Source organism: Symphalangus syndactylus, chromosome 20 (genome assembly GCF_028878055.3).
Source record: "Symphalangus syndactylus isolate Jambi chromosome 20, NHGRI_mSymSyn1-v2.1_pri, whole genome shotgun sequence".
Classification (NCBI taxonomy): Eukaryota; Metazoa; Chordata; class Mammalia; order Primates; family Hylobatidae; genus Symphalangus; species Symphalangus syndactylus.
Window position 1 is genome coordinate 35216121 of NC_072442.2, and position 22860 is coordinate 35238980.

General features: G+C 44.4%; 1 pseudogene; it reads right to left on the reverse strand.

Moving 5' to 3' along the window:
* The window catches only part of LOC129470651 (FMR1-interacting protein NUFIP2-like), a 28783-nt pseudogene extending 7605 nt beyond the window's left edge, over window positions 1-21178 (reverse strand).
* Window positions 21179-22860: the final 1682 nt, after the last annotated feature.

Sequence of the window (22860 nt, forward strand, 5' to 3'; positions counted from 1 at the left end):
GGACAAAGAGAATTGATTAGAGTTAAGGCACATATATAGGCACATATATATGTGTGTATATATATGTGTGTGTGTATATATGTGTATATATTTTCCCAATTCTTTTTTTTTTTTTTTTGAGACGGAGTCTCGCTCTGTCTCCCAGGCGGGAGTGCAATGGCGCGATCTCGGCTCACTGCAAGCTCCGCCTCCCGGGTTCATGCCATTCTCCTGCCTCAGCCTCCCGAGTAGCTGGGACTACAGGCGCCCGCCAACACGTCCGGCTAATTTTTTGTATTTTTAGTAGAGATGGGGTTTCACTGTGTTAGCCAGGATGGTCTCGATCTCCTGACCTCGTGATCCGCCCGCCTCGGCCTCCCAAAGTGCTGGGATTACAGGCTTGAGCCACCGCGCCCGGCCTTCCCAATTCTTTATACCACTCCTTTTTATTAATTTTTATTGAGATTTAATTTATACACCATAAATTCACCCTTTAAAATAAGTGCAGAATTTAGTGGGTTTTAGTATAGTATTCATAAGGCTGTACAGCCATCACCACTATTTAATTCCAGAACATTTTCATCACCCCAGAAAGAAGTCCCAGAATCACTGGCCCTACTCCCCATTTCCTCTCCTATTTCCTGGCAAGTATTTACTTACTTCCTATGAATTTGCCCATTTGGGACATTTCATATAAATGAAATCATACAATACATGATTTCACTAAATAAGACTTTTGTGTGTGGCTTCAAAGAATTTTTAAAAATTGAGGTAAAGTAGGCATAACATAAGATTTACACTCTAACCACTGCCCCTTCTCCCCACCTTATTTTTTTTTTTTTTTTTTTTTTGAGACGGAGTCTTGCTCAGTCGCCCAGGCTGGAGTGCAGTGGCATGATCTCGGCTCCCTGTAAGCTCCATCTCCTGGGTTCACACCATTCTCCTGCCTCAGCCTCCCGAGTAGCTGGGACTACAGGTGCCCGCCACCACACCCAGCTAAATTTTTTTTGTATTTTTAGTAGAGATGGGGTTTCACCATGTTAGCCCCCACCTTTTTTTTGAGACAGGGTCTCACTCTGTCTTTCTGGCTGGAGTGCAGTGATGTGATCATGACTCACTGCAACCTCAACCTCCCCGGGCTCAGGTGATCCTCCCACCTCAGTTTCACAAGTAACTGGGACCACAGGCACACACCACCAAATCTGCTAATTTTTGCATTGTTTGTAGAGACAGGATTTCGCTAGGTTGCCCAGGCTGGTCTCGTACTCCTTGACTCAAGTGATCCTCCCACCTCAGCCTCCCAAAGTGCTGGTATTACCGGCATGAGCTACCACACCTGACTGTCTCTAACCACTTTTAAGTGTACAATTCAGTAGTGTTAACTATATCCACACTGTTGTACAACAAATCTCCAGAACTTTTTCATCTTCCCAAATTGAAACTCTGTACCTATTAAACACTAGCTCCCCATTCTCTCCTTCTCCCAGCCCACGGTAACCACCCTTCTACTTTCTGTCTTTATGAATCTGACCACTCTAACTAAGTACCTCATATGAGTGGAATCACACAGTATTTGTCCCTTGGTGACTGGCTTATTTCACTTAGCATAATGCCCTCAAGGGTTCTCCATGTTGTAACATGCGTCAGAATTTCCTTCAAGGCTGAATAATATATCCGTTATATAGATCAATCACATTTGCGTTATCCATTCATCAGTTAATGCACATGTAGGTTGTTTCCACCTTTTGGTCATTGAGAATAATGCTGCTGTATACATACGTATATGCGTTTCTGCGTGACCATTTGTTTGCAATTCTTTTGACTGTATGTATGAATAGAATTACTGGGTCATATAGTAGCTCTAAGTTTAACTTTTTGAGTAACTGCCAAAGTATTTTCCACAGTGTTACACCGTTTTACTTTCCGCTAACAATATATAACGGCTCCAATTTCTCCAAATCCTCCCCAACATTTTTTATTTTTATTTTTTTTAAACAATTACAGCCATGCTAGTGAATGTGAAGTGGCATCTCATTGTGGTTTGGGTTTTAATTTGATTTTAATTTTTAAAATCAAAAGAATATACTTGGTCTGAGGTGGTGGCTCACGCCTGTAATCCCAGCATCTTGGGGAGCCAAGGTGGGTGGATCACCTGAGTTTAGGAGTTCAAGACCAGCCAGCCAACATGGTGAAACCCCCTCTCTACGAAAAATACAAAAATTAGCTGGGCGTGGTGGCAGGTGCCTGTAATCCCAGCTACTCAGGACGCTGAAGAAGGAGAATCACTTGACCCAGGAGGTGGAGGTTGCCATGAGTTGGAATCGCACCACTGCACTCCAGCCTGAGAGGAGACGCTGTCCAGAAAAAAAAAAATATATATATATATATATGTATACACACACACTATATATACATATATATATATATACACTTTTCTAGTATAATAAAATTATTTTACAAAAGAGGTCCATTACTAGGCCGGGCACGGTGGCTCACGCTTGTAATCCCAGCACTTTGGGAGGCCGAGGCGGGCGGATCACGAGGTCAGGAGATCGAGACCACGGTGAAACCCCGTCTCTACTAAAAATACAAAAAGTTAGCCGGGCGTGGTGGCGGGCGCCTGTAGTCCCAGCTACTCGGAGAGGCTGAGGCAGGAGAATGGCGTGAACCCAGGAGGCGGAGCTTGCAGTGAGCCGAGATTGCGCCACTGCACTCCAGCCTGGGCGACAGAGCAAGACTCCGTCTCAAAAAAAAAAAAAAAAAAAAAGAAGTCCATTACTAACACACACTTGCATGCAAAGCACAAGACACATCTAAGGGCCGGGCGTAGTGGCCCATGCCTGTAATCCCAGCACTTTGGGAGGCCGAGGCGGGCAGACCACTTGAGGTCAGGAGTTCAAGACCAGCCTGGCCAACACAGTGAAACCCCATCTCTACTAAAAATACAAAAATTAGCCAGGCATGCTGGTAGGCACCTGTAATCCCAGCTGCTCAGGAGGCTGAGGCAGGAGAATCTCTTGAGCCCGGGAGGTAGAGGTTGCAATGAGCCAAGATCCCACCATTGCACTCCAACCTAGGTGACAGCAAGACTCCTTCTCAAAAAAAAAAAAAGGAAAGTACTAAAATTAAGTTGCCAAGAATTTACATGTAGTCCTTTCTACATACACGACATAAATACCTGACACTTCATTCATTCCCTTCATTCTCCAGCCGGCCTCCCCCAGAAAAGTCTGGCAACGATTCTGACCATCGGGCACAAGAAATTACTTTTCAGTTTATGTTAGGACAACCTACATGGGTTTACATTTGGCTTAATATATAATACTACCCTACTTCTCAAATAAGTATTTAAGCATTTATTTAAAAAATGGAAACTTTTCGATTCAACCACATTTACTACTCTAGTCTCTCTGAGAAACACATGACATGCCTTACATCCTTCTCCTTTTTTTTCTTTTCCTTTTTTTTTGAGACGGAGTCTCGTTCTGTTGCCCAGGTTGGACTGCAGTGGCAGGATGTCGGCTCACTGCAAGCTCCACTTCCCGGGTTCACGCCGTTCTCCTGCCTCAGCCTCCTGAGTAGCTGGGACTACAGGCAACCGCCACCACGCCCAGCTAATTTTTTTTTTGTATTTTTAGTAGAGACGGGGCTTCACCGTGTTAGCCAGGATGGTCTCAATCTCCTGATGTGATCTGCCCGCCTTGGCCTCCCAAAGTGCTGGGATTACAGGTATAAGCCACCGAGCCTGGTTTTGTTTTTTTTTTTGAGACAGGGTCTCTCTCTGTCGCCAGGCTGGAGTGGAGTGCAGTGGTGCGATTTCGGTTCAGTGCAACCTCCAACTCCCTGGTTCAAATGATTCTCCTGCCTCAGCTTTCCGAGTAGCTGGGATTACAGGCATGCACCACCATGCCCAGGTAAATTTTTTTTTTTTTTTAAGAGTTGGGAGTTTTGCTCTTGTTGCCCAGGCTGGTGTGCAATGGCATGATCTCAGCTCACTGCAACTTCCGCCTCCCGGGTTCAGGCGATTCTCCTGCCTCAGCCTCCCAAGTAGCTGGGATTACAGGTGCCCACCACCATGCCCGGCCAATTTTGTATTTTTAGTTAAGACAAGGTTTCTCCGTGTTGGTCAAGCTGTTCTCAAACTCCCGACCTCAAGTGATCCGCCCGCCTCTGCCTCCAAAAGTGCTGGGATTACAGGTGTGAGCTTGTCCCCACGCCCAGGTAATTTTTGTATTTTTAGTAGAGACGTGGTTTCACCATGTTGGCCAGGATGGTCTCGATCCCCTGACCTCGTCATCTGCCTGCCTCAACCTCCCAAAGTGCTGGGATTACAGGCATGAGCCACTGCGCCTGGCCTGCCATCCTTTTTCATAACCCAAATAGCTTCTACCTGCTCTTCTAGTGTGCTATCACTAGTGGCCATTCTTCTGTTCATCTATTGAATATCTGTGCTAGCACTTTTCCCATGCACTAGGAATGGGAAGTTGTGTAAGACTAGGATCCTGCTTCAAGGATTCTCCCAGTGCTTATAGGTCAAAACTGCAGTCACTTACATCTTCCTTCTCTCCCTAAATAAGCATATATCCCTTTGGTAGACTTACTACTTGCTACTCCACTTCAAAAGTGAAGTTATACAGGTATCGGAATACAAGTTTTTTATATTTTGACACATAAATTTATGAATTGCCTGAAGTACCTAGAATGTAATGGGACTAATAAATCTTAGCTCCTTTCTTTACTAATCCAACTAAGATTTTCTACCGAGTGGGTTGTCTAAATTATACCTATTTCTCTTCTTATTTGGGGAGTAGATTCTTCTGTCAGGCCTTGTAGGGGAAGGATCATAGTTGTTATATGGGTAGTTAAGATTACAGAGCCTTATTTATTCTTTAAAGACTTACTTAGCATCTAATATGGCTCATACATTAGGCATGGAGATACAAAGATAAATAAGCCAGATACCGTTGTCATCGTCATGAATCTTAAATTCTAGTGAGGGAGATTTTCATTCATGTTTTAGTAAATTATGTTCCATAATGTCTAATATCAGACTCGCATCCTGGACATAGTGTAGTATGGGGAAGAATTACGGGCTTTGGAATTAGGCATGGATTTGAATCCCAGCTTTGGTTGTGCTTGCCACTTCATAACTCAGAAAGTTACTTAACCAAGCCAAATTTCTTTCTTCAACTGTAAAATGGTATTACAAGTACCTTCCTCAGCAAGGTGCTTAGAACAATAACTGGCTCTTGGTTTAGCATCACCATTCCTGTCCTATAACCAAACGACTTGGTCTACCTCAACCCTCCACTCCCACCTCGGAAGAGAACTCAAATGCTAAATAGTATAAGCTCGCCCTTTCTTCCTCAAGATACTTTTAAGAATAAGGACATCTGTTAAAATTATATAAACACAGTCTAATTCTACAAAAACACACCTTTCCTAATATTGCCTTATATAAGATTAATGCATAAAAGTGGCACAGAAAGGTCAATTTTAAAATTTAATTTTATTTATTTATTTTGAGACAGAGTCTTGCTCTGTCCCCCAGGCTGGAAGGATCTCGGCTCATGGCAACCTCCACCTCCCCGGTTCAAGCGATTATCCTGCCTCAGCCTCCCAAGTAGCTAGGACTACAGACACCCACCACCACGCCGGGCTAATTCTATGTTGGCGTTTTTTTGGTTTTTGTTTTTGTTTTTGGTAGAGACTGTGTTTCACCATGTTGGTCAGTCTGGTCTTGAATTCCTGACCTTAAGTGATCCACCCTCCTTGGTCTCCCAAAGTGCTAGGATTATAGGTGTGAGCCACCGTGCCCAGCCAACACCACAAAATATTAACATGTCTTGCTAGTGAATTTTTTTTTTTTGAGACGGAGTCTCACACTGTCGCCTGGGCTGGTGTGCAGTGGCATGAGCTAGGCTCACTGCAACCTCCGCCTCCCGGGTTCAAGTGATTTTCCTACCTCAGCCTCCCAAGTAGCTAGGATTACAGGCGCCTGCCACCACACCCAGCTATTTTTTGTGTTTTTAGTAGAGACGGGGTTTCACTATGTTGGCCAGGCTGGTCTTGAACTCCTGACCTCGTGATTTGCCTGCCTCAGCCTCCCAAAGTGCTGCGATTAGAGGCGTGGTCCACCGCGCCTGGACTCTGGCTAGTGATTTTTAAAGAGCACTAGGGATGTAGACTGAATGATTCATTATTTGTAAAGAGTTTAGAACAATGCCTGGTACATGGTAGTCACATAAATTATGTCATTAAGACCAAAACTTTCAGCCAGCCACGGTGGCTTACGCCTGTAATCCTAGCACTTTGGGAGGCCAAGGTGGGAGGATTGCTGGAAACCAAGAGTCAAGACCCACCTGGGCAACAACTTATCTTTACAAAAAAGTAAAAATAAAAAAAATTAGCCAGTCACGGTGGCATACACCTGTAGTCCCGGCTACTCAGGAGGCTGAGGTGGGAGGATGGCTTGGGCCCAAGAATTTGAGGCTGCAGCGAGCTATGATCATGCCACTGTACTCCAGCCTCAGTGATGGAGTGAGATTTCATAATAAAAAAAAGAAAAAAATACCTAAATTTTCTCATCTCCTACTATAAATATATGAAACTGGAACAGATTCATATATTACTAAAATAATTCATGTATTTCCAAGAGAATGACAGTTATTTATCTCTTACCATTTGTAGTAATGCACACAGCTTGATTCCACTGCAGATAGTCATATCCATCCTGTTTTTCTGCACACACTCCTATGCTCTCTTCTGTCTGGTTGTCCCACAGTTTCAACTCTGTAAATGAAGTAGTAAGGTCATTTCATACTTTTAAAAATATAACATGGCAGCCGGGCGCAGTGGCTCACACCTGTAATCCCAGCACTTTGGGAGGCCAAGGAGGGTGGATCATGAGGTCAGGAGATTGAAACCACGGTGAAACCCCGTCTCTACTAAAAATACAAAAAAGTAGCCGGGCGCAGTGGCGGGCGCCTGTAGTCCCAGCTACTCCGGAGGCTGAGGCAGGAGAATGGCGTGAACCCGGGAGGCAGAGCTTGCAGTGAGCCAAGATCGCGCCACTACACTCCAGCCTGGGCGACAGAGCGAGACTCTGTCTCAAAAAAATAAATAAATAAATAAAATAAAGTAAAAATATAAAATGAATGATACCTAACAGCCTCTAGCCTAAAAAATAGCAATCTCACCAAAATTGTTTTTTTCTAAATAGTAACAGCAACCATGATTGAGTCCTTGCTATACTCCAGGCACTGTTCTAATTATTTTATATCTATCTTTCTTACAGCAATCTATGAGGTAGGTGCTTTTTCTTTTTTTTGAGACAGAGTCTGGCTCTGTCACCCAGGCTGAAGTGCAGTGGCGTGATCTTGGCTCACTGCAACCTCCGCCTCCCAGGTTCAAGCAGTTCTCTGCTTCAGCCTCCCAAGTAGCTAGGATTACAGGCACCCGCCACCACACCTGGCTAAGTTTTGTATTTTTAATAGAGATGGGGTTTCACCATCTTGGCCAAGCTGGTCTTGAACTCCTGACCTTGTGATCCACCTGCCTCGGCCTCCCAAAGTGCTGGGATTATAGGCATGAGCCACTGCGCCCAGCCAGTAGGTGCTATTTTTAACATACCCATTTTATAGGTGAGGAAAATGAGGCACGAAAAGAAAAAAAGATTAAAAATGGCTAAATAACCTGATCCTGATTACCTGGCTGATGACTGGTGGAACCAGGACTCAAACCCAGGCATTCTGACTCTAGAATCAATCAATTTATCTGTCTATCTATCTATCTATCTATCTATCTATTTTTTTGAAATGGAGTTTCATCCTTGTTGCCCAGGCTGGAGTGCAATGGCATGATCTCAGCTCACTGCAACCTCTGCCTCCCGGGTTCACTCCATTCTCCTGACTCAGCCTCCTGAGTAGCTGGGACTACAGATTCCCGCTACCACCCTGGCTAATTTTTTGTATTTTTAGTAGAGACGGGGTTTCACCATGTTAGCCAGGATGACCTCGATCTCCTGACCTCATGATCCACCTGCCTCAGCCTCCCAAAGTGCTGGGATTACAGGCGTGAGCCACTGCACCTGGCACAAATCCCCTTTCTATGCTCTATTGTATCTTTACTTCATACCCTCAATTGTACTTAACACTCAAATTTTTAAAAATCCATAGTACGCTTAAGGTTCCAAGTAATTGCTCAATCTAAAAACTTCCTGTATAAAAAAAGCCCTTGACAGAAGCTGCTGCCATGTACTTGGACTTCCCAGCCACCAAAACCTTGAGTCAAACACCTTTCTTTGCTGGGTGCAGTGGCTTACACCTGTAATCCCAGCACTTTGGGAGGCCAAGGCAGGTGGCTCACAAGGTCAGGGGACCAGCTTGACCAACATGGTGAAACCCTGTCTCTACTAAAAATACAAAATTAGCCAGGCATGGTGGCATGCACCCATAATCCCAGCTACTCAGGAGGCTGAGGCAGGAGAATCGCTTTAACCCAAGGGGTGGATGTTGCAGTGAGCCGACATTGTGACACTGCACTCCAGCCTGGGCGACAGAGCAAGACCCCATCTCAAAAACAAAAAAAAAAAAACCAAAAAACAAAATAAAAACACCTTTGTTTATATAAATTAAATAAATAGCGCACCATTCTTAAAGAAGTGACATAACACACTCTCTTACCCACTATTTCCAAATTAAGTTGCTGAAGGGCTTATTTTTGAAGTCAGGAGAAATGCAGAGAACTTCCAATTCTAAGCCCAACCTCAACTACTCAGAGAGTACTACGGAACATTTGAAAACTACACTAAAGCACAAAGAAAATAATACAGATGTTCTTAGAGGATATTCCAGTAGCCCAACTGATTATTACTTCTTTTAGAATTAACTTTAAAAAAGAAAAACCCTTCACTTATAAAAGATCTTCAAATCTAATTCAAGTAAAGAAAAATGAGTGGCCAATGGACCACTAATGGACCAATCAACATTTGGCAGGAATTCAAAGAACTTGCTACTCTGGAACCTAATTAAACTGAGTATTATTTATTGTTCTAGAGGGGTAAAAATTTTAATGCAAATCTGATTAATTTCCAATCATGTCCAAATACAAAACTCAAGATGACACTTTACCTAAAGCAAATTTTTTCATTAATACCAGCAAAACTAAATATAACTACACCCATATAGGGGTATTCAGCTTATCTAAATACCACTGATTTCATATTCAGTTAGCCTATGGGTAGGGAAAATGCATAAAGAGTAAATTCAAGTTAACACTCCCATTTAAAAATGGCCTGCAATTCCACATAATAGAAATTGTACATAAAAACTATTAACCAGTTACCTAATGGAACATATCCCACACACTTTGTTGTTTTGTTTTGAGACAGGGTCTCACTCTGTTGCCCAGGCTTGAGTGCCATGGTGCAAACATAGCTCACTGCAGACCTGGATCTCCCAGGGACAAGTGATCCTCCCTCCTAAGTCTCCCAAGTAGCTGGGACTACACATTGTTGCCCAGGCTGGTCTCAAACTCCTGAGCTCAAGTGATCCTCCCACTTCGGCCTTCCAAAGTGCTGGGATTACAGGCATGATCCACCACACTGGGCCTCCCACAGTACTTTACAGGTGGTAAGAGAACATAACACAACCAGATATCCTCTCAGGCTCACACAATGATCACCAGTGCAAAATACTTCGGTGAACATTTTCTAGTAATAGTCTCTAGAGGGCAGATGGCACAGAAAACAATACCAAAAAACCCAACTCTCCTGGCAGAGGTTAACTAATGTATAATACATGTCTTAAAAAACGAAGCATTTATCTTTTTGCCCTAACATTCCTAAAAACAAACAACTCCTGTATTTACCTCCAAAGAGCAGAGCTGGAGAATAAGTGAAATCAGGTAAATGTTATCTGTGAAGATTCCTATTTTTAAACTTCCATTAAGCAATTCTACTACTTCCATTTTTAAGGAAGTAAAATGATATTAAAAGGACATCTATTTATTATACTCAATGTCTTCCAGCTTGCAGATAAGGAAAGGCATGCAGACTAGGAAATTTGCTTAAAAGTCACATAAATCGCTTTGTTATTCATCTCTGAGGCAGTATTTCTTCCAGAGAGAATATGGTAATTACCCAATTCCAACAATCTGGTATAGTCCCCTTTCCCTGCAATTGCAAGTCACTGCCTAAATGAGCCATTGTTAAAATGGGAATGTGCACCATATATTAAGTGTGTACATGCATGCATGAAGTACGCATTTCTGTTAGAGAAAGGAGGAAGAGGTAGGAAAGTACGGGAAGACTGAAACCCACTGTTCTCAAAAGCAAAAGGATATAAACATCATCGTTAAACCTCATTATTTGCTCTAAGGATTTAGATTACAGTTATGCCATACAGCGAATTTTTCTTTAAGACACAAACAAACCACATTCTAAGAAAGTGATTAACATGAGGCCTGGCATGGTGGCTCACACCTGTAATCCCAGCACTTTGGGAGACCCAGGCAGGTGGATCACCTGAGGTCAGGAGTTTGAGACCAGCCTGGCCAACACGGTGAAACCTCATCTCTACTAAAAATACAAAAATTAGGCCGGGCGCGGTGGCTCACGCTTGTAATCCCAGCACTTTGGGAGGCCGAGGCGGGCGGATCACAAGGTCAGGAGATCGAGACCACGGTGAAACCCCGTCTCTACTAAAAATACAAAAAATTAGCCGGGCGTGGTGGAGGGCGCCTGTAGTCCCAGCTACTTGGAGAGGCTGAGGCAGGAGAATGGCGTGAACCCGGGAGGCGGAGCTTGCCGTGAGCCGAGATCGCGCCACTGCACTCCAGCCTGGGCGACAGAGCAAGACTCCATCTCAAAAAAAAAAAAAAAAAATACAAAAATTAGCCAGGCGTGGTGGCAGACACCTGTAATCCCAGCTACGTGGGAGGCTGAGGCAGGAGAATCGCTTGAACCTGGGAGGCGGAGGTTGCAGTGAGTCAAGATTGCCCACTGCACTCCAGACTGGGCGACAAGAGTGAGACTCCATCTCAAAAAAAAAAAAAAAAAGAAAGAAAGAAAGTTATTAGCGTGAAACTTGAAAGATACCTGGTTCCCTTTAAACTTGGGCTTTAGGGCTATGAAAAGGAGAATCCCAAGAGCCTGGTCTCAACTATGTTAATCATACTTGACACTGTAATTTGTCTAACTTATTTTCCAGTTACAAACTGGCATCCATTACTCCTTCTAAGACTTATCAGACTCCTCTTCAAAAACAGTGCTTCTACTCATTTTAATCAAATCAGAACTATTAAATGAGCTCACTAATAAAGACACATATGATATAAAAAGCAAAGGAGAGGCTGGGTGCGGTGGCTCACACCTTTGTAATCACAGCACTTTGGGAAGCAGAGGCGGGTGGATCATGAGGTCAGAAGTTTGAGATCAGCCTGGCCAACACGGTGAAACCTGTCTCTACTAAAAATACAAAAATTAGCTGGGCGTGGTGGCGCATGGCTGTAATCCCAGCTATTCGGGAGGCTGAGGCAGGAGAATCACTTGAACCCAGGAGGTGGAGGTTGCAGTGAGCCGAGATCGCACACTGCACTCCAGCCTGGGTGAGAGAGTGAGACTCTGTCTCAAAAACAAATAAACTGTGTGTGGTGGCTCACACCTGTAATCCCAGCACTTTGGGAGGCCAAGGCGGGTGGATCACAAGGTCAAGAGATCAAGACCATCCTGGCCAACATGGTGAAACCCTGTCTCTACTAAAAATACAAAAATTAGCCAGGCGTGGTGGTGCGTGCCTGTAATCTCAGCTACTCAGGAGGCTGAGGCAGGAGAATCACTTGAACCTGGGAGGCGGAGGTTGCAGTGAGCTGGGATTACGCCACTGCGCTCCAGCCTGGCAAGAGAGTGAGACTCCATTTCAAAGAAAAAAAAACACAAAACAAAACAAAAAGGCAAAGACAAAAAAGCCAAGGAAGGAGAACATATGTTCAATAAAATTTTTTTTCAAGCACTCGGTCAAGAGAAAATAAAACATCAACACCTTTAAGCAAGTTCTCCTCACTTCTATTCTTTGAACCAGGTAGGTCAATTATGTTTGTATTTTTAAAAAACCTTTTAAGTTGGAAAAGTGAACATTTCTTCTAAATTTTAATCATAGTAGTTCCAAGGACCCTGAATTAGTTTGACGCCAGCTGCTTATCCACATTGTCATTCTCTTAAAATACTCTTAATATGAACAACTAATTCTCTTAAAATTCTCTTAATATAAACAATATACTAAATTGGCCAATAAAAATCTTTGTATAGGAAACAAATGAGTTACCTTTAGTGTGACATACAATAGCAGCCCTCAGGTCAAAAGAACCCCAGCTATCATTCCTTTCTAGGCCTCTCTGGTATTTCTGTTCTTTGGTAGAGCCTAACAAAGTGTTCGCAGAAGCCAGAGGATTTTCACTTTCTATCTCGTAGTGCTTTGAGAGAAACACTAAAGCACCTTGACTACTGGTGTCTGCTTTCTGCAGGTCACCTATATGAGTGGGTTCCAAGGATAAGGCTCCACTCTCACTAGTAGTCCCAGATTTTAGAATGCTACCCAGAACTTGAGGACTAGTCCATTTCTCCAGGTCGTAAGCCTTGGGAAACACAGGATGCTCAGTTTCTGAGGGAATTATTTCAGCACCCTGTGAAACCAAAGTGGCAGGATATTCTCCTTGAAATCTCACCTCCATCACTTTATGCTCTGATGACTTCCCAATAACAGTCTCAGGGCCAGCACTGGGTTCATTTATAAATGGTAAACCCCACTGCTTCTGGAAGATATCTCCCAGGCTTTGCTGATCTGTCTGAGAGGGCAGATCCACTTGTGCTGTGCTCAACAGCATAGTTTGCGTATTTGAAGGATAAAAAGGCTAGTCTTAATTTGCTCAACAGCTGCTGAAGTTAGACTCATGTCCTGGAGAACTGAATCTGTCCAAGAAGAGATGGGTATTAGCAGCAGTAGTTAGCAGTGGCTGACCCCCTGGAGGATAAACATTTGCATCAGTCCCTGCTAAAACAGGCCCATTAGAAAAGTTGGCAGAAGTAACAGATTTCAGCGCTGACATAGGAACCTGGGATAAGCGACTTGATGATTGGGTCTGAGTTTCCCTAGTAGATGATGATGATGATGAAGATGAAGTCAGTGACACAGAAGAGTTCTGTATAGTTTTGTTGAGGTTTTCCTTAACTTTGCTTGCATAACTTATTTTAGGAACTATTTTAGCCCTGCTATTGTCCACTGGAAAAACTGGGGGTGGTTTAAATAGGGTCCACGAGTCCTCTTTGGAGGCAACAGCTGAAGCATGCTTTCCTTTGGGCCGATCATCAAACTTTTTGCTGCTCACACCAGGTTTACTATCTGAGCTTTTCCGAAGCATATCACCCACAGCAGGTTTTCCTCGACTTCTTCCTCCAGGCCCAGTTTCATACTTCCAAATGGGCTTCGAACCGTCTACTCGATTTCCCTTTTGTTCACTATAGTCAGGCTTGAAAGTTTCAAGTCCCTGTTTTAAGGTTGGGACACTGGTCTCTTGTTGCATTATTTTTTCCTGCTCTATATTAAGATTTTCACAACCCTTGGCACTACTGCACCTAGCTTTCCTTTTTTTAGGAGTTGTATATCCGCTCTCAGATCCACTACCATAATTATCATCATTATCTGCTCCTTTACCCATATAACCATCAGTAATATAACCAGAATTATTTGTTACCACACCATTTGGAATTGGTATAATATCAGACTTATCAACAGACTGATTCTCTCCAGATTTATTTTCATAAGACTTCTCATTCTTTTTGTCCATACTGTTTTTCTGAAATTCTTGGTTTTAATTCCTGCTTTTCCAAAGGTGTTGGCCTTTACAGTCTGCTTCAGGCTAGTGTCTACAACTTACTGGTTGCCACTGAGGACCCTGGAAATAGGGTTGGTGGCTTCATCAGAACTCAGGTTCTTTAAAGATATTTCTCTTTCTCCAGCATTACCGTTTAGTTCACCATAGCCTAGGGGAGGGAAAAAAAAGGGATTAAAAAAATCACAACATGTAAATTACACTAATACCTAACATTTAAGAACTGTTTATTTACTGTATGCTAGACACTATGCTATGAGCTGTAGCTTTATATTATTTCACATCTCTATGAGAAGCCACCTGTAAGCCCCATTTTACAGACTAGGAAATGCAATCTCCAGCTAAGCAAAGCAAGAGGTAAAGCTCAGCCAAGATTCAAACCAAAGTCTGAGGCCAGAGAAAACAAGACCTCTTAAGCGGTATGCGAAATACCTCTCATCTAACAGAATCAATCTACCCATCACTCTCACAAGGCTGTTATAAAATTTTCTTTTTTCGAGACGGAGTCTCGCTCTGTCACCCAGGCTAGAGGGCAGTGGCCTTATCTCCGCTCACTGCAAGCTCTGCCTCCCGGGTTCACACCATTCTCCTGCCTCAGCCTCCAGAGTAGCTGGGACTACAGGCACCCGCCACCATGCTCGGCTAATTCTTTTTGTATTTTTAGTAGAGACAGGATTTCACCGTGTTAGCCAGGATGTTCTCGATCTCCTGACCTCGTGATCCGCCCATCTCGGCCTCCCAAAGTGCTGGGATTACAGGTGTGAGCCATGCGCCCGGCCTAAAATTTTCTTTACAATTCAGAGCAGAGATGCCCTCTGGGCAAAAATCAAGTTTTATTGAAACAGTAATTATTACAAGGAAATTAAAGACTTCATTTCTACAAAACCATAAATAGCTGGTAGTCACTATCAGCAGTTTCCAACGCATCTATCAGACAAATATCTAACACTTGTGAACTTTTTCTAAAGTATTCTTAAATTTCATTTTGACATTTCCCAGATATTAGATCATATTGTTAATACGTGAAACCAAAATATCTATGTACCAATGTTTCCAAACTTTATAAAACATATTTTCTTCATTTTACATTTAAATAAACAGACTTTAAGAGAGATGAAGTAAATTGCCCAAGTCAAAGTGACAGAACTGGAAATCTGACCTCCAGTCTATCTGCAATCCATGGTTTCCCACCACTATGCAATACTGCCTTGACTCAAAAGATGCGATGAGAAAATATTTACTAACAAAACTACAATAAAAAGCATCCAATTTTTTAGTGTTATGGTATTCAGGTTTAATTAAAGATCTTCAACTGCCAGTGGATCATGTCTGTAAACATAGCACTTTGGGAGGCCAAGGCAGGTGGACTGCTAGAGTTCAAGACCAGCCTAGGCAACGTGGAGAAACCCTGTCTCTACTACAAATACAAAAATTAGCTGGGTGTGGGGCATGTGCCTATACTCCCAGCTGGGGGTGCTGAGGGAGAAGAACAGCTTGAACCCAGGAGGTTGAGGCTGCAGTGAACATGCACTGAGATGGCACAACTGCCTTCTAGCCTGGGTGATAAAGTGAGACCCTCTTTCAAGAAAAAAAGAAAAAAAAACCTTCAACCACCATAAAAAGTCAATTCTATTATAAGTGATTCAAATAGTTTTCCACTGTAACAAAATGGTGCTATTAGTTATCTACCTTTTTATGAAATGTTCACAAAAGCATCTTGAGGTCAAGTCATTAGAAACAGATATACAGGTCGGGTGCAGTGGCTAACGTCTATAATCCCAGCACTTTGGGAGGCCAAGGTGGGTGGATCATTTGAGGTCAGGAGTTCGGGATCAGCATGACCAACATGGTGAAACCCCGTCTCTATTAAAAATACAAAACTGGCCAGGCATGGTGGTACATGCCTGTAATCCCAGCTACTTGGGAGGTGGAGGCAGGAGAATGGCTTGAATCTGGGAGGCAGAGGTTGCAGTGAGCCCAGACTGGGCCATTGCACCCCAGCCTGGGCAACAAAAGCAAAATTCTGCTTCAAAAAAAAAAAGAAAGAAAGAAAAAGAAAAAAGAGAGATACACAATAGAAGGACACTCCACACACATTTAAGGCAGCAGAAATGAGGAGTCTAATAGGAATACTGCTATTTTTATAAGTCTGAGAACCATTGTTCCAAAATAACTTAATGTAGAAGTCTATTAGATTCACAACAGGACTTATTCATTCCACATTAGAAAAAAAGGTACAAATACTAAAACTGAACAAATAAAGGCATTTTCTTCTACTGTATGAAAGTAACCCAAGAAAACATACTCAAGGCATAATCATTCCTAAAACAGACTGGCACAAAACTTGTACCATGAGAGAATACATCTTATAAGAGTTATTTTTTTCTTTTCTTTTTTTTTTTTTTTTGAGACAGACTCTCGCTCTGTGGCCCAGGCTGAAGTGCAATGATGTGATCCCAGCTCACCACAACCTCCACCTCCCAGATTCTCCTGACTCAGCCTCCCGAGTAGCTGGGATTACAGGCATGCACCACGATGTCCAGTTTCGCCATGTTGGCCTGGCTGGTTTCAAACTCTTGACCTCAAGTGATCTGCCCGCCTGGGCCTCCCAAAGTGCTGGGATTACAGGTGAGACCCACCACACCAGCGGCCTCTTAGATTTCTTAGAACTCATAAGAGTTCTTAGATTCCACAGGGTTACATTTTTAAAAATTTTTTGGCTGCTAGAAAACCTATGACAGCCAATCAAATCAAATTCTTGGTGGCACAATTTTAACTATGAAACAGGAAGAAAGAGATTATTGCTTAGGATGTTTTCTAAAAGCTTTTTTCCTCAGAAAAATGCCAGGTGCAGTGGCTCACATCTGTAATCCCAGCACTTTAGGATCCCAGGCAGGTGGATCACTTGAGGTCAGGAGTCTGAGACCAGTCCGGCCAACATGGTGAAGTCCTCTCTCTACATAAAAAAAAAAAAAAAAAATTAGCTGGGCGTGGTAGCGTATGCCTGTAATCCTAGCTACTCAGGAGACTGAGACAGGAGAGTCGCTTGAACCCAGGAGGCAGAGGTTGCAGTGAGCCGAGATCATGCCACTGCACTCCAGCCTGGGCCACAGAGTGAGACTCTGTCTCAAAAAAAAAAAAAAAAAATGCATGAAGTTCCTAAATAAAGGCTCTCATCATTTTTAACAGATATAACTTTATTTCCTTACCTAACTCTGGAGGGAATACAAAGACCTACCTATATCATTTAACATGCTAACAGGTTAAACAAAGGTTTATATCCTTGGGCCCATCAGTCACAACTTTTCAGATTTCAGTTAAAGATGAGCAATCTGAAATAGCAAAAAATCCAATCTCCAAACTGAGCTGAACCAAAGCTAACTAGAATAATTCTTCCTAAGATTACTAGTATGTAGTGACTCAGATATTGGAAATCACCAAACAATGAAAAAACGGCTTAGAAGCCACTGTGCTCCCACCTGCAAGTTTTAATAACAAAAAAAGAAAAGAAAAGAAAATCTCGTTTAATTACATAAAGTTTTTCTCATGACAACCTTGTTGATATGTATGAAGTATGCTGGGAAGAAATTCTTTTTAAATAGTAGATATTTAAGAAAAATGTAAACATTATAGAATAAATTTATTAAAGGACTTCTAGCGCTTTTATTATTTAGGGCTGCTTATACTAACCCTACTTCCAAAAGACTCAGCAAAACTTGAGTCCTGATAAATCCAGCTTTTCAATTACAAACAAATTACTCAACACATTTGGCCTTCTCTTGCGCCCTCTTCTGGATAAAAACTGTTCCTCTTTAGGTTTGTGAGTAATGTATTACCAAAGCCTACCTCAACATGTTACAGACAAATTTCAAAAATATTGTAATGTTTTCTTGGTTATTACCATTATGCATGTCAAAGCAACAGTACTGTGACCAAACCATACACTCGCCCCAAATTGTTTACATTCTGTCAAAACTGCTAATTCCAGTTTCCTCCTCTTTATCCACCCCTTCCAAGATAAGAAATATTTGGAGGAATACCACCTTGAATGGTTCAGGGGTTGCTTCTTTATGTAGAGAGAAGTCCGGCAAGAGTATATTAACCTGACCGATGAGATACAATTTTTCAATCTCAACACTACTATTGCCTTATGCAGCCATAATATGGTAGTGTTTTCTCATCTTTTGAACAAGATCTAATGCTAAAAAATCTAGTTATATAGTCCCTAACAGTTTTTAAACTGTTCCAAATCTTTAGGATTAAATACCTAACTCGTGTGTATGTGTTCACTTCTATTGCATACTATCGGGTCCCTACGAAGTCCCAAAATGGAAAATCTAACATTCTAATTTCAGTCTTCAAGTTACAATCTGCAATAAAAAAGCACTTAGTTTTTCTCCAGCTCTCAACAATTCCTTCTATCAAATCTGATATGCTGGGTTTAAGATATGCTTTCTTAGGCCAGGCGCGGTGGCTTACGCTTGTAATCCCAGCACTTTGGGAGGCCGAGGCAGGCAGATCACGAGGTCAGGAGATGGAGACCACGGTGAAACCCCGTCTCTACTAAAAATACAAAAAAAAAAAATTAGCCGGGAGTGGTGGCAGGAGCCTGTAGTCCCAGCTACTCAGAGAGGCTGAGGCAGGAGAATGGCGTGAACCCGGGAGGCGGAGCTTGCAGTGAGCCGAGATTGCACCACTGCACTCCAGCCCGGGTGACAGAGCAAGACTCTGTCTCAAAAAACAAACAAACAAAAAAAAAATACAACAAAAAAGATACGCTTTCTTACGCTTCATTTCTCTTCGATTCATAAAGAGCCCTTATTTTTTAAAATCTGCGTGGATTATAAACTTTTAAACTCACTTCTCGTGAAATACTTTCTTACATGACTTCTACCCTCAATTTCTCGTTTGTTAAGATTAGTTTGGGGATCAATATCGATTTTTAAATATGGAAAACACCTTTCTAACATGGAGAGAAGCCCCATCCGAGGCAAGATGGTAATCTAACCTCGTGGATGAGCCACTTGGGTTCACCCTTAAGGACAAGAAAGAGGGGTCAAAAAGCTCGCACTCTTCCCCATCCTAACATTTTTTAAAATCCCTCACCTCAAAGACACTACCCAAGCTCAGAAGGTAAGTGCTGGGTGGGGAGGGGAATGGAACAAGGTTTTTGGATTTTTTTTTTTTTTGTAGAAAATGAGCTGCTAGAGGCCGGGCGCGGTGGCTCACGCTTGTAATCCCAGCACTTTGGGAGGCCGAGGCGGGCGGATCACGAGGTCAGGAGATCGAGACCACGGTGAAACCCCGTCTCTACTAAAACTACAAAAAATTAGCCGGGCGTGGTGGCGGGCGCCTGTAGTCCCAGCTACTCGGAGAGGCTGAGACGGGAGAATGGCGTGAACCCGGGAGGCGGAGCTTGCAGTGAGCCAAGACTGCGCCACTGCACTCCAGCCTGGGCGACAGAGCGAGACTCCGTCTCAAAAAAAAAAAAAAAAAAAAGAAAATGAGCTGCTAGAAAGAAAAGGCCCAAGTGAAAGCCTCAGAGGCGGAGTCATGAGCGAACCTGGCAGGAGAAGAGGTTCCTGTGGCAGAGAAACTCGTGACCGGGGAGCTGGGTTCCCGCTGGGTACCCCACCCGGCCTCAGGCACCGCCTCTACCCAAAATGAATCCCCCTGCCGCGCCCCCCAGCCCCCTCAGCTCCGCTTCGAGGCCGGCTCCCCGGCCCAACTGCCCGCGCCTCCCGCCGCACCCGGGAGCGGGAAACGCAGCCGCTGGCGCGCGGGACCCTGCGCAGGCCGCTCCCCTCGTGGCCGCTTCCCTCCCCCACCCCAACGGCCCCCGCCGCTCACCCCAGGGACCCGCCCGAGGCCACGCGCCGCCACCGGGTTACACAACCCTGGCCGGCGACGGGGAGAGGGGCGGCCGCGGAGCCGGGGGCGCCGGCGCCCCCACAGTGCACAGGGCGAGGCTGCGGCCAGTGGTGATCCCGGGTCACCCGGCTCCGCCGCCCTGTGTGGCCCTCGACACCCTTCCCCCTCCGCTCCTCAGTGGGCCGGAGTCGGTGACAGAAATAGGCTTCCAACATGGCGGACAGGAAGCGGCCCCACGAGGAGAGAACATTTCAGCCCCGCCAGCTCTCAGGGGAGCGGGCACGGGGTGTCAGCCTTGGGAGGAGCCGCGGGACAAGACTGCGGGGTCCGGCGCCCAAAAAGGGCGTTTAGTGGTGGAAATGACCCGTGAGATGAGGGGTCCCAACAGCCCCCACCCCGAGACGGGGAGCCCCAAGGCCACAGGTGGGCTTGGGGTGGCAGGTGAGGGGCACTTCCTCAACTCGGCCTACCTACCCACTCCTCGCCGCCTGCAAAATGGTCTTGCGACACCATCCGAGTCGGGATTCGCTAGGCCTTCCGGAGTTACACCTCGAGGGATTTTTTTGGGGGGTAGGTATACCCCATCTCAGGGCCCCCAAATTGAGATAATTCCAGGGAGGCAGGGAGGTGAATGGGAAAAGAATAATGAGGTTTGGGCTTGCAAGGCTGACCCAGCGGGTCTCCCTTCAGCTGGGGCCAGGAAGGTCACGCTGGCCTGGCTGGGCCTCTCCCATGCTGGAGGGAAGGAGAGGGAGCTGCAAACCCCATTGTTCAGCCCTAGCTCTAGAATGAAAGGGGCATCCCCAGAGCCAGAGGGGACACACACACACACACACACACACACCCCGACCCCGTCCGCGCTTTGCGGATCCAGCCCCACCCCCATCTCCCCCGTCCTCCACCCCCCAACCCGCTTCCCCCACCCGTCCTCCCTCCCAGACCTGTTTTCTTCTTCGGCGTTTCCTGGTGCTGCTGGAGGGTGTGTTTCTGCCCATGTTTCAGCGGCTTTGGCTGGGCCTTGGGGCTGCCCTTGGCTCCCTGTTGCAGGTATTGGTGAGGCTGCTGGTGGTGATGGTTGTGGCTGTGGTTGTAGAAATAATAGTGGTGGTGGTGCGGCTGCGGCTGCTGCTGCTAAGGGTGATGGTGCGGATGGTGGTGGCTGTGATGGTGCTGAGGCTGTGGCTGGCCAGGCTTCTCCTCCATTGAAAGTGGCTGGGACTCCCTGGCTGAGGCTGCAGGCTGCTGCACCGTCACAGTCTGAGACCGCTTCTCAGGGCTCACTCAGTGTATCTGAGCGCGTCTCGCCAGCACACTGGTTAACCGAGCGATTCTGCGAGATTGGCAGCCACGATCCAACAATCAGGAACCACGCTGTGCCGCAAGCCCCGCCCCCAGCTCAAACCCTCTTTCCTTCCCCTTCGCCGCTGCCTCCTAGCCAACGCCACTTACCCTGTGCAATCTCACAGGGCTGGGCCTTCAACGTCAGCACTATGGCTCTCTCTCCTGTCGCTTTCTCTCCTTCACCACGCAGTTTGTGAACAACACTTTCTACACTCCTCGCCGGCAAGCAACCTCGTGTTGAGGGTAGCAGATTCCACTGGAGATTTCACTGGCGCTGTGAGCCATCTGCTGGCTTTGCACCTCTTAGAATCTGGTGTTTTTTTGTTTTTTGTTTTGTTTTGTTTTTATCCTTTTCCAGGTAACCAGAAAGGGAAGCTCAATTCCCTTAACCCCGAGACCACTAAAGGGGCAATACAAAAAGAGGAAATAAATACATTTTTAAGCATACAAGAGCTTCACAATCCAGTAGATCATTTTGTATTCTGGATTCATTTTGCTTTGTATTCATATGCTAATCTCTGCCTTTCCACAAAGGGATTATAGGGTTCCACAATGGGGTATCTGTGTAATTTTCCAAAAGGGCACAAAGGGTTTAAATCATTGTTTCTTTGTAGTTGGAGGCAAGGGAGAGCGGGAGGAATGAAAATTTACACTGAAGGGTTTTTTTTTTTTTTAATTAAACTCTGCAGGTGAGGTCAACTGTGGAACCAAAATAGGTTTTAGAATGAGAAGTTTCAAGAGCAAAGGAAGGGGAGAAAGAGCACTTAAAAGTTATTAAGTGGGGTTTTTTTGGCACTTATGGAAAAATTGAAATTAAAAGAAATATTCTGTAGCGTTTTGTAGTGTAGATTTAACTTATCCTGCATTACCGCATCACAGTATGATTTTCAAAAGCAAATGTTAGAGCCATGATAGTGGTTACTCAGGAAGGAAGAGGGTTGTGATGGGGAGGGACACAGGTTACTCTGATAATATTTCATTTTGGGGGCTAGGTGGTGATTATACATACATTTGCTTGGTAATTATTTGTTAAACTGAATATACAGGTAAAATGCACTTTTCCCGATGTATGTTATAGGTTGGGGGATTTTTTTAATTGTGAAATATTCATAATATAAAATTTACCATCTTAGGCCGGGCGCGGTGGCTCACGCTTGTAATCCCAGCACTTTGGGAGGCCGAGGCAGGCAGATCACGAGGTCAGGAGATCGAGACCACGGTGGAACCCCGTCTCTACTAAAAATACAAAAAAATTAGCCGGGCGTGGTGGCGGGCACCTGTAGTCCCAGCTACTCCGAGAGGCTGAGGCAGGAGAATAGCGTGAACCTGGGAGGAGGAGCTTGCAGTGAGCCGAGATTGCACCACTGCACTCCTGCCTGGGCGACAGAGCGAGACTCCGTCTCAAAAAAAAAATAAAAATAAAATAAAATTTACCATCTTAATAGTAAGTGTACGGTTCAGGTGCATTAGGTACATTCGTATTGTTGTAGAACTATGACCATCATCTATCTCCAGAACTTTTTCATCATTCCAAACTGAAACTTCATACCCAGTAAAAATAAATGTCCTTTCCCTCCTCCTTCCATCCCTTGATAACCACTGTTCTGTTTTCTGTCTCTACGAACTTGACTATTCTAGGTACCTCATATAAGTGGGATTGTACTGTATTTGTCTTTTTGTGACTAGCTTTTTTGCATAATGCCTTCAGAGTAGCATACATCAGCATTTTCCTCTTTTTTAAGGCTAATATTCCATTATACATATATACCACATTTTGTTCAT